At 39.6% G+C, this 12,253-nt stretch overlaps 1 protein-coding gene across 8 annotated transcripts in view; it reads right to left on the reverse strand.

The window, feature by feature from the left end:
- NCOA1 (nuclear receptor coactivator 1) overlaps positions 1-11,786 on the reverse strand; it is a 244,984-nt gene extending 233,198 nt beyond the window's left edge. For 6 of the 8 annotated variants that reach the window (XM_077843901.1, XM_077843903.1, XM_077843897.1 and 3 more), the window contains exon 1: positions 11,762-11,786. The gene's annotated coding sequence lies outside the window, so the exon portion shown is untranslated. The remainder of the gene's footprint in view (positions 1-11,761) is intronic. The other 2 variants (XM_077843905.1, XM_077843904.1) reach the window with 1 other exon arrangement.
- Positions 11,787-12,253: the final 467 nt, after the last annotated feature.

Consider the following 12,253-nt stretch of genomic DNA (forward strand, 5'->3'; position numbering starts at 1 on the left):
ACATCTTTTCTAATATTTTTTAATTCACATATGATTTAAAGCAAATGAGACTCCCTTATAAAGATTACAATCTCCTTGAAGGGCAAGAACCCTAAGATACAGTAACTTCGTGGCTCCCCACAGCACCATCCAAACAATAAGTATTCAATAAAAATATAGCTTTTATTGAGAAGAATGGGCTGAGACATTAAAACAGAAGTATAGGAATCCCCAAGACATTAGGAATGTGTGTCTCCAGCACGGCAAAAGAGAGAGAAGAAGGAACACAAGTTTTTCTGTTATCCATGGCAGGTAGAACTCTACACTGGAGACAAATGACTCACCAGGCTCCCCCAGACTTTTAGAACACAGCCCATGAGAGCCAACTTCTTACACTGTAGGACAATATGCTCTCTGGGCACCAACTGATTTCCAATTCAATTTCCCAAATACCCTGAAATCAGTAAAGAAAATCCCTAGATAATATGCACAAGTAATCCAGGCACAATAATAATTTTTAAAAAAGGTCTGTTACTCTAAGTACATTAATGAGTAGCATTATGATTTAATCAATGTGATTTGTCAAGTATTTTATTATCTACATGTTTAAGACATTGCAGAGGACAAAATATAAAACATAATCCCCTTCTGCCATTCTCATACCCTAATTCAGGCGACCAGACACATGAAAACAAAAAATTGCATGAGTAGAAGGCAGTAAAGTGTCAAATGAATAATAAGGAAAATAAATATTAAGAGTTCATAGAAGGAAAAGGTTACTTTTAAATTTATATTCTGAACAATTCACAAGCAAGTTGGAATCTCAGCTGAGCTTTAAAGAATAGGTAGGATTTCAAGACACACAGAGTAGGATAAGGAGAACATATTCAACAAAGGACTATGCAAAGCAGGAGAAACAGAGAAGCCGAAGGGATGTTTAAGGGACAATAAATTGACAATTTATTTGGAACAGTTTACTAGAGGAGAATAGTGGGAAATGAGACCAGAAATGCAGGTTGGTGCCAGACACTGGAAAGCTTTAAATGCCAGGCTAAGTAACAATTTTATCTTGATAGTAATGAAGAGTCTTTGAAGGTTTTTAAGCAAATAACACAATGAAAATAAAAATTAGGATAATCAATCCAAAACAAACTTTAGGACAGACTTAAAAAGGAACTCACTGAAGACCACCTGGACACTACTGCAATAATCAGTCTAAATCAGAACGATGACAGTGAGGAGAAAAAGGAACAGATCTAAGCATCTGAACAAACTTGGAAAGTGTTTTTAGCATGTGTCAAATCAGACCCTGAGGACTCTAGAAAGTTGAGATTCAAATGCTAGAAAAAAAAGAGTTTAAAATTTAAAAGCACAGCAACTGTGAATTCCAGCCTAACCAGCAGGGTCTCCCTACACTTGAACTGATACTAGGCTCTGCCATACATATATGCATTCCCATCACACTCCTAGGTTCACTCTTTTTTATTGGTGTTTAGAGGGACAGAAGTGGGAAATGATATATAAGAGCAGCCAAGTGATGAAGGCCAGGTAGTTGTGCAACAAACAAAACTCAAACATCTGTAAAGGCCAAAGGCAGTGTAATCACATCTATTGCAAAATGGAAAAATAGACTGCAAATCCAGTCATACTGCGGGCTTGAGTAATGACATCAGATATATCCATTAAACTTGGCAAGAGAGTAAGACTGGATGAATGGAGTTATTGAGGTCCCAATCCTTAACAACGGAGATTCTTAACCTTTGGGGAGGTCATGAACCCCTTTGGGAATTTGGTAAAAGCTATAGACCCTCTCCTCAGAGAAATGCACACACTCACAATATTTTGCGTATAATTTCACAGTATTCATAGACCCTCTGAAGCCTACCTAGAGACTCTTAGTTCCATGAATTCCAAGAGTTCTTAGTTAAGAACCCTTGCTAGAAAACAGATAACCATTTTTTTATCATATACTCACAGTTTACAAGTTTTTGAATAGGAAGCTATATATGTACATTTATTTATAATTTGTATACAGTACACACCAGACCAATAAATTATGTACCTTGTAAAGCACACACAAAAATGGATACTTAACAGAACATTTCTTTTTTTTTTCCAGAACATTTCTTATAATAAACAATTCTAAAGCATTTATCCTCCTTACTGATGACAGTTTCATTTTATTCCTAATAAACACTATTATTAATACCACTATTTTTGGGCAGCCCCAGTGGCTCAGCATTTTAGTGCCGCCTTCGGCCGGGGGCATGATCCTGGAGATCAGGGATCAGGTCCCGCATCAGGCACCCAGCATGGAGCCTAGTGCTTCTCCCTCTGCCTGTGTCTCTGCCTCTCTCTGTATGTCTCTCATGAATAAATAAATAAAATCTTAAAAAAAAAAAAGACTACTTTTGATGAAAGTAATGTGACTGAATATGATTTGCTATTTTCTAATTTTGCTTTCATATTTTGTAATATTGTAACTTGAGGTCTCATTCTAAATTTCAGTTTTTATAATAAATATTTAGTTTTAATGACTATCATAGCAAAAAAATATATGTTTCACAAAGATGGGTAAAACCAAATGAAGGAATCACTTGCTGCACTGTATAAAACATGATATATTCAATTTTAAATCCCATTCACCACTTACGCAAAGGCTTTTGCTAAAGTTCAGCTAGTATATTTCCGTATTTTCTGGTGACAACCAGTTGTTCTTCCTAATAAATCAAATGGCGTATTTTTTTTTTATATTTTCAGCAGATAGGCACAAAATCACTTAAAATGCCTAAGTTTACAAGGTTTTTATACAAGTTAGAGAATTTTGTTTCCAAATTGAAATATATATATAAAAACAGTTTTTTAAGGTTTTATTATTTATTTATGAAAGACAGAGAGAGAGAGGCAGAGACATAGGCAGAAGGAGAAGCAGGCTCCTCAAGGGGAACAGGATGTGGGACTTGATCCCAGGGCCCCCCCGGGGGGGGGGGGGGGGACCACTCCCTAATCTAAAGGCAGACACCCAACCACTGAACCACCCAGGTATCCCTAAAAACATTCTTAAAGTTACACACATCATATTCAGCACATAAATCCAATAATGATGGAAGTTGTTCCAAATATTCATTTTCAATAATCTCTATCCATAACATTGAATTTTATTTTATTCTGAAAGGTAGTTTTTTTTTTTTAAGATTTTATTTATTTATTCATGAGAGACACACAGAGAGAGAGGCAGAGAGAGAAGCAGGCTCCATGCAGGAAGCCCGACACGGGACTTGATCCATCCCGAGTCTCCAGGACTACGCCCTGGGCCAAAAAGCAGATGCTCAACACGGAGCCATCCAGGGATCCCCAGTAGTTACTTTTTGAGTCACTGTTATGAACTTACCATCAGGGCTCAGCGGTTTAGCACCGCCTTCAGGCCAGGTCGTGATCCTGGAGACTCGGATCAAGTCCCACATCGGGCCCCCTGCAGGGAGCCTGCTTCTGCCTCTGACTGTGTCGCTGCCTCTGTGTGTCTCTCATGAATAAATAAATAAAAATCTTAAAAAAAAAAAAAAACTTACCATCATCCCAAAGGGGCAGATAAAGTAAGTGTGTTTATTTTTCATAAATATCTGCTAGGCAGCATTTTACAGCCACTTGTCACAGAAAATGTCAGCAAATTTGGAACATCTGTGTTTTTGTTAAAGAAAAATAAGTCATCTCTAAGTTAGATAATTCTTGAGACCTCTGCCTTAAGATGGCCAGTTACCCTCTATGAAATATTATACAAAATATCTGCCTGGTGACTCCTTACAAAAGATGTTAAGAGTCTACTATTTAAAATAACAAATTTGAAAATCCAGTTACCCAGACTCCTATAAACTGAAAACATCACAACAGACTGAAAGAAACTTCCTTAGAGACCTCTAATATTTCTCCAATTTTCCAAATAATTTTATGTAAACTCTACTGTGGACACCATGGTTCTTAATGTGCCTGGACTCTCAAGGGGCAAAGTGTTCTAGCAGTACCCTTTAACCCATTTCCCTAGCATTCTAACAAAGTTTAAAAGGAGTTATCTTTAAAGGTACTCTAATTATATTGTCTCCATCTCTGAATTACTACCAGTTTGGCAAAAGACACAACTGCAGCACATTCTGTGACACCAGTTGTCTTCAACACTGTTCCCTCAGTGTAATGTTGGCTAGCAGTTCAGTCAAATAATAGACAGGGCTAGAACAAGGTCCAAGACTCTTCATGACATATCCTGCCTTAAATCCTTTTTGGAACATGGCAGGGCATAAATAAATCAGTAAAATAAATCATGAACTATATTGAGAGCCAGGGACTTTCAACTTACATGACCATCCTCACTTATACAGAGAAATATATTTATACAAGGAGATGACATTTTTACACTTAAAAAACAAGTCCGCTGCATAAATGCCAAATGATAATACGCTGTTTAAAAAAACAGCTACTGCTTTAAAAAAAAAAAAGTATAAGCCAGTGAAAAAGATTTTGTACTAACTCCTATCAAAAAAAAAAAAAACACATAATCTGTTCTCAAATATACATAAAAATGAGTGAATAAGTTCCTAGTGTGGTAAGCCTTACATATGGAATCATTTCAAAAACTATGAAAATATAAAATTTGGGGTGTAAAACCTGCCAAAAAAAATCTATGTAAATTTGGAAAACTGACATTTCTCCTAGATCTCATCCAGATCTGCATACTTCACTGTTCCCCACCACCTCCCTCCATTAAAATCCTGCAATGTCTTGCTACTGCACCTACAGCATCTGGTCCCCTCCTACTTTGGCTGGTGCCACCCTCCTCCTTGCACTTTCCCCTTTCACTACTCCTAAATAATCCCAAGCTTTTCTGTCCTTTCATCTTTGCTATTTAATCTTCCTTAAAATACTTCTCTCCTCACTCTTACTCACATACAAATCATCCCCTGCCTTCAATGTTCTGGTCCACCCCAAGCCCTGCATGAAATCTACCCTGATCACTTTCAAATGAGAATAACTGCTCCCTCTCCTGAATCCCCAAAGTACTATTTCATACTTCTCTCGTGGCACTCATCACATTCAATCAGTATTATAGGTATTTGTGTGTTCGTCTTATCACCTCTCTTAGGTCATAATCTCCTTAAGAACAGGATCCGTATCTTATCTTTTAACTTCCCTATCTTTTAACAACACATCACCTTGAACAAAGTAGGTACTTATATAACTATGTCTTGAATGAATGATTGAGTAGCTACTTAGAAATTCAATTACAGACTTCCTGTACCACCTGGAATGGAGAGGGAGGTATGAGGCTTTGCACAACAAGCAACTTTTCCCCCAATTTCCTCCAAACAAATTCACCAAAGTAAAGCCAGTATTACACATACAAGTGCTTTCAAAAAGCAAGGACATTTCATCCTTTAACTATCTGGTCAAATATGGCGTGATATCTTTATATAAACACATATACACTCATAGAATATCTTCCATTAAACAATCAAATCTATGCTTGATAATAAAAGCATGTAAATACTTTAATCATACAAACTAAAAATTTAAGATGTAATATATTATAGCTATAAGAATGAGATCAACCATTCAAAGTACAAGTGGAGGGACGCCTGGGTGGCACTCAGTTAAGTGTCCCGACTCTTGATCTCAGGGTCGTGAGTTCAAGCCCCACACTTGGCTTCCACGCCCAGCACGGAGCCTACATTAAAAAAATAAAAATAAATTTAAAAAAGCACAAGTGGAAACACAGAATGACCAAGCAATTTATTCCAAATGGAAAAAAAAAAAAAAAAAGCACCTGAGCTTTAGCTATTTAAATGCTAACGAAACTTGAGAGGCAGAATTTTATTGCTAAGAATCCAAAACCAACCATTCAAAGATAAGCTTAACTAGACAGAAGCACCAAAGAATCAACATTACTAAAGTACAAAGGTGAGATGAGAAACAACATGAAAATCTTAAAGTGACACTATCATTAAGTAACTCGTATATATGGGCTCCTGAGTCATCAGAAATTAAGGAATTTGCAGGAGTCTCCACAGCACATTTAAGGAACAGAGAAAGGCCAAAAAGGAAAAAATAAGGTTACAATGTGGTCAACTGTGGCAAAAACCCTTGGAGAGAAGCCAGTTTAAAGGTATGCCTGTGACAGGGTACCTAGCTGGAGCTAAGTCTCAGACTCAATTTCGGCTCAAGTCGTGGTCTGGGGTCATTAGATGGAGCCCCCTCGGAATCTGTTTCAGATTCGCTCTCTCCCTCTCTTTCCCTCTGCCCCACCCCACCCCCAACACGTACTTGCAAGCTAAGTAAATAAATGTTTTTTAAAAAATAAAATAAAACAAAGGTATGCCTGTGATTTTAGGTCAGAAGACCCTGGACTCAAATGTCTTCCCTAATACCTACAAGCTGTGCATTCTTACACCAACCACTCAACTACCCTGAACCTTGTTTCCTCATTTATAAAATGTAACATGTAGAACAAGCACAGTACCTGAGGACAGTATGTCTCTGAAACAGCACTCAATAAATATTTGCTGACTCTGAATGAGGGCCATATAAGAAAAGCAGACGTTTCCCTTGAGGCACTTTTATAGTTTTCAAGAGAGTAGTCTTAAGTAATTCCTGATTAATACCTGACTGCAATATTTGACAGTCAATTTTTGACCAAAAAATAAAAATACTCATTTCCTCCTCACTTACACATTACTTAAAAGCTTACTAAAATTCTTGAAATTTAAGATCTCTTTGTAATAACTTTTAAATACTAAAACAAAACAAAAACCTCTCACAAAGAAGCCAAATACTTGGGTTCTTGCCTAAGTAATGCCACTAAGTACAGGACCCATGAAAATTACCATATTTGCCTGGCCTTAGTCTTATCATCTGTAATATTAAGGAGGTTGTGCTAAATTGCCATTAAGGCTCCTTTACTCTAAAGGGTGTGGTTCTAATTGGGTGATGGGCATTAAGCAGAGCGCTTGATGTAATGAGCACTGGGTGTTATATGCAACTGATGAATCACTAAATTCTACCCCTGAAACTAATAATACAGTATATGCTAACTCAATTGAATTTAAATTCAAAAAATTTTTAAATTAAAAAAAATTTTTTTAATGGTGTAGTTCATGTCATCTCAAGGACTATTCTAACCTAGTTAGGAAAAACAATTTAATGTACAATTTTTTAAAAAAAGGATTTCTTTCTAAAAGAAAGGAAAAGAAATAAATGTATTATATTGGAAAAAACTGAGCAACTGATGGTAAAGGGGTGATAAAAATCATGCTTTCTAGAGAACATACCAACTTTGACCCTGTTTTTGAAGGTCAAGAGATAAAAGGAGACAATTTAAAGAAAATGAAACATAAGATCAGAGCAAGATATCTACAGGTGATTGTAACTTTCTTCACTTGTGTAGCACTTTACAGTTTACAAAGCATTTCTGCACATGCCATCTGCAGCAAATTTTCCAGAATGAAAAGTAGAACAGTTTAAATTATTTACGTTTGATAAATTTGTCCACAGAAAGTCTCTGCTACAAACAATAACATGAAAAACCATTTTGGAAAGGAATTTTTTAAGCATTTCTGTGTAGGATGAATTAGGCAAATGCATGCAGGCAAACAGCTATAAACCTACAAATCACAGAATTTAGCACAAGGAAAAAATGTGAAATCAGGCCAATATGCTGATTTAATGATAAAGAAACTCAGGCCCACAGAGTCGATGTGACTCTCTTCTCTCCATGTGCAAAACAACAGGAGGTCCACATTGTAGAACCAGAAATAAAGAGGGAAATCCAAATTGCAGAGAAAAGAATCAGAATTTGGGGACAGATTAGATAGTTATGTGATTAGGTTATGTTAGTGTAAGAAAACATTGTTAAAGTCTTACCTTGTGCCAATCATGCTAGGCCTATGTTGTTATTTAATAATTGAAAGATCAGAACCATATGAGGGTAAGTACATTATTCCGATTTTACACATGAAAACCTGAGGTTAAGTGTGGTTACATAACTAACCCAAGGTGACATCTATTAAGTATCTGGAAGAGCCAGGACATCATCCCCTTTCTGAAGTCAAGCCTCCATTTCCAAAAGAAACCTAAACTTGCCTCAAAAGTATAAGCTAGAAGAGCAAAGTTAAGTATCACTCTGGAAATGGTGGACACCACAGTGTTATCAGAATTCTGGTCCTGCTAATATGTGTATTTCACCTCCACACCTGCACCTGCTGTTACCAGTCTCATCTGTCTGTTCCCAATGGTCGGGGTCCAGGATGTCTCAGTAAAGTTAAACTTTGGCTCTCCACACTAAAACATCCATGGGGAGCGATTATATCAAAATATATATAAGATAGGGTGACTGGAGGGTGATTAATCTCAAGTCTTACAAAACTCAAGTGCCTATAGTTTGCTTCTGTTTTGGCATAAGGTATTTATCTTCAAAATATGGTAACTCTACTAAGCTTTTCTAAAAGCCTGTCACTTCAAGGAGCCTCAAAAAGACTGTGCTGCAGATGGGGGTATGGGGGAGGAAGCATGGATTCACCAACCCACTCTATTTGCACCTCCAAATTGGATTTATATGTTGATGTCAGTGTTTTGTAATAATTTCTCTTCTTCAACCACATATCCTGTGGAAATATAAAATAACCATTTCTCTATAGTCCAAACATCTATAATCCAAATACTGTAATGCTGTATGACCATAAAGCCCTGTCCAGAATTACAAAGAAAAAAAAAAATCCTTGCACTTCTTTAAGCAACCAAGAACAGTACCCAGTTGCCACCACTAGGCCATTTTATGACCTCTAACCCTGTGTATTGAGAGAAAGGTACAAAGTCTAACTAAAATATAAAGAAAGGAGAAGAAGGAAAGGCTTGAAATGACTAGATCTCATCTCAAATGGTAAGAAAAGAGGTCAGAGGCCACAGGACCCATTCTCAGACCAATGACCAAAGGCTAAACTAGTGGTTAACCAGGAAAAGAAGCAACAAAGAAGTCCTTTCCTAGTCTAGTTTGTCCCAGTGGGTAGGAAAGTTGTACACCATGGGAAGAAATGTGTACGGTTCTGCAGCTCAGACTCGATTCAACTCCTGGATGGCATGAATTTTCACCCAGTCCCACACTCCTATCTGTGCCTGATATATGCAGGTAATGTAAAAAAGAGCCCACGACATGGTTTTGGACCTCTGCCAGGAAAGCGGTTGATGGCCCTCTGAGAATTCTTGTGATTACCCTCTCTGTATAAGGCAAAAACTACTACCAAGATAATAATGAGCATCCTGGGGATCTCCTTCCATACCCTAAGGCTTATGGGTAGTATGTGCTTATTCTGACCTCCCATACTTGCCCTAAAATAAAAGCTATATTAAGCCATAGGGTTTAAGGCCAACTAACTCCAAAAGATATGCCATATAACACTCAAACAATATGGAGTGCTTGGAGTATAAGGCAAAAAAAGAGAAACTAAAATAGAAAGAGAGGTAGTATCTCTCCACGAGAAGGTATATAAAATTGACAAAAAAAAAAAAAAAGAAGGGAAAGCTAAGTCTTTGAAAAACAATTAGAAATAACATAGTGATGTATAATCCAACAGAGAAAAGATTTTCAAGGAATGTCCAATATCCTCTCTCCCACACTCTACCTTTCAGCACTTCTACACTACTCTCATCACTTACTCAACCTTTAGTCCTGGTGAAGACCAGTCATTGGATTAGCAAGATGAAGAATACATGCAGAAAACATTCCACCCTGAGAACATCTTTAAATTATTTAGGCTTGTTTACCACCCTTCTCTATAGAGTAAAAGCATGAAATGTTGCCAACGCTTTCACAATATATACCAGTCAGCACCATAGCAACCCAATCCTCTGCCCACCAAAAGATTAACACATACACACAAAACAGGAAATTCAACAAAAATTAAATTTGACCCTAGACTCCCTCAACAGTTAAATGTCTTAAGTAGTAGCAGTATCTTTATATCACACCCACTTCATGCTACCCTTACAGCTTCCTGGCATAAGCAAATTCTTGGGATTATACAAACTGCTGCTTCTGTTTCCAGCCCAGATTTCTAGAAATGAAACCCTAGAATTGAGGGAGAAAGAAAAACAAATGTTGGCAGAAAGAGGGAGGAAAATGCATTGTCTATATAATCCCAGTTTAAGTGGAACAATCACCATTAGTTCCATCAAGCACTTTTTTTCAATAAAACCACTTACCCAAAAATGCAGATCTAAAATACTCCCTTAGCTTAAACCACACAGAAAGCAATTTAATAGACACAATCCTACAGATTTTCTCAAAAAGAAACGAGGAAGAGATTAACTACAAACTATGTCAAATTCAAGTTTTGCACCTTAAAACTCAAACTTCCTTGCGAGTCAAATAAATGTAACAAATAAGCAGGGCAAAATGTCTACAAAAATCAAACCAAACACCTGTTCTGACAAGCGACACTCCTCCATTTTCTCTCCAAACCATGTATTTCCCTATTCAGGCCCCCCTTTTTGACCCACTGTTCCCGGAGCATGAAGTCTGAATAAGAAATGGAGGGAAAACATTTCAGATGCTAGTTCACAAAACCAAATTAGACCTTTCCACAAAGTACAGGGGATAAAATAGAAAGACTTCCAAACTGTATCTAGTTTATGACAAACAGTTCAAGGAATAACCATTTATTAAGCTGAATCAAACCCCACTGCTACCTTTCACCCAAAACTATTTCTAGTTCAAGAGCCAAAAGACCCAAGCAAATACTTTCTTTTCACATTATTCTCAACATGAAGAAATCTGACCCCCTTCCTACTACATCATAGCTTCTGTGAAACAAGCTGAGAGGCCCCTTTGGCCAACTTTTTTTTTTTTTTTTTTTTTTTTTTTTGAGTCTAACCTCCAACCAATTCCAGAAGAAGAGACAAACCTCAAACAAATTTAACCCTTGATATCCATCCCTTCAGCAGCACAGTACGCTCCACCACAGCAATGTTTTTACACAGACACTCAAAGATTTCTTAATCACTGAAGTGTAAGCCTCAGCCCTCACAAATCATCGCCACAGAGATTACTCTTGGCATCCACAGAGGGTGCTGGGACTGCAATTCAGTCAAGAACCCTTCATTCACCATCATCAGACTCGACATTAAAAATTCGCCCTCTCAGAAGAAAAAAAAAAAAAGTCACCTTCTCCACAAGGACACCTGCCTCTTCAACGCCTCTACAGTGAACATGGAGAGCCCAGCACCAAAGGCTGAAAGATCCTCCAGCTTAAAGTTTTCCTGCCCACCAAAGTCCGCAGCCACAGCACCGTGGACTGTCCTTGTCACACACACAGGCTTTACTGTCAAACCTTCCGTCTCCCTCTGACATCGTCAGTGCCTAGACCACGGGGGTGACCGCTTTAAAAAGAAGCAAAATGAACAAAACAAAACAAACCCCACAGCTGGCTGGTAAGGACAAGGGACCCTGGTGTCCGGTTTCTCCGTGTCTCTTCCGAAGAGACGGGAGGGCGGCTCGAGTTCTGCCGCTGACCATTAACCAGTCCCACCTCCGGGTCGTCCAGTCAACACGTCGGCTCCCCCTCGCAGGTCCCTTCAGCCGACTCCTGGGAAGGGGACCAAACCCTGGCCCTACAGCAAAATCTCACGTATCCATCCCCTTTCTACCTCCGAAATCCCTCTCCGGCAGAAGGGAGGGGGGGAAAAAAAAAAAAAAAAAGCAAGTGCGCGGGGGGTACACAGAAGCGCCGTCGAAGGCTGCGCTTACGGAAAGGCACGCCATGGTCATCCCCATTTCGCAGTCCGAGCAAGCGAGACTCGGCGAGGTGGCCCGGCTCGCCAAGGTCACCGCGCGCGCCGGGGCCGAGGGGCGCCCGCGCCGACTTCCGGCTCCCCCTCTCGGCGGCGGCGGCGGCGGGGAGCGCCGGCGGGCTGGGGGCGCCGCTCCCCACGCCGGGCCGGCGGCCGCGAGCCTCGCGCACCCTCCGCGGATGCTCGCCCAGTCGGCGCTAACTAGGGCAACTGGGAAAAGGGGCCGCCAAGTCGCTGCTGCAGCAATTTCCTCCGCGGGCGCAGCCCCCAGCTGGCGCCCGTGACAGCTGCGACCTCCGCCCCCTCCAGCCGCGCGAGGCCGAGGGAGAACTCGGGGAAAGTGGGAGGGGGACGGAACGGAGAGGAAGGAGGGAGGGGGGCGGAGGGGCGCCAGCTGCTCCCCGCCCCCTAAGGCCTCGGCGGCCGCGCGGCTCGTGACAGCTGCACC

The sequence above is a fragment of the Canis aureus genome, chromosome 12 (assembly GCF_053574225.1).
Source record: "Canis aureus isolate CA01 chromosome 12, VMU_Caureus_v.1.0, whole genome shotgun sequence".
In the NCBI taxonomy this organism is placed as follows: Eukaryota; Metazoa; Chordata; class Mammalia; order Carnivora; family Canidae; genus Canis; species Canis aureus.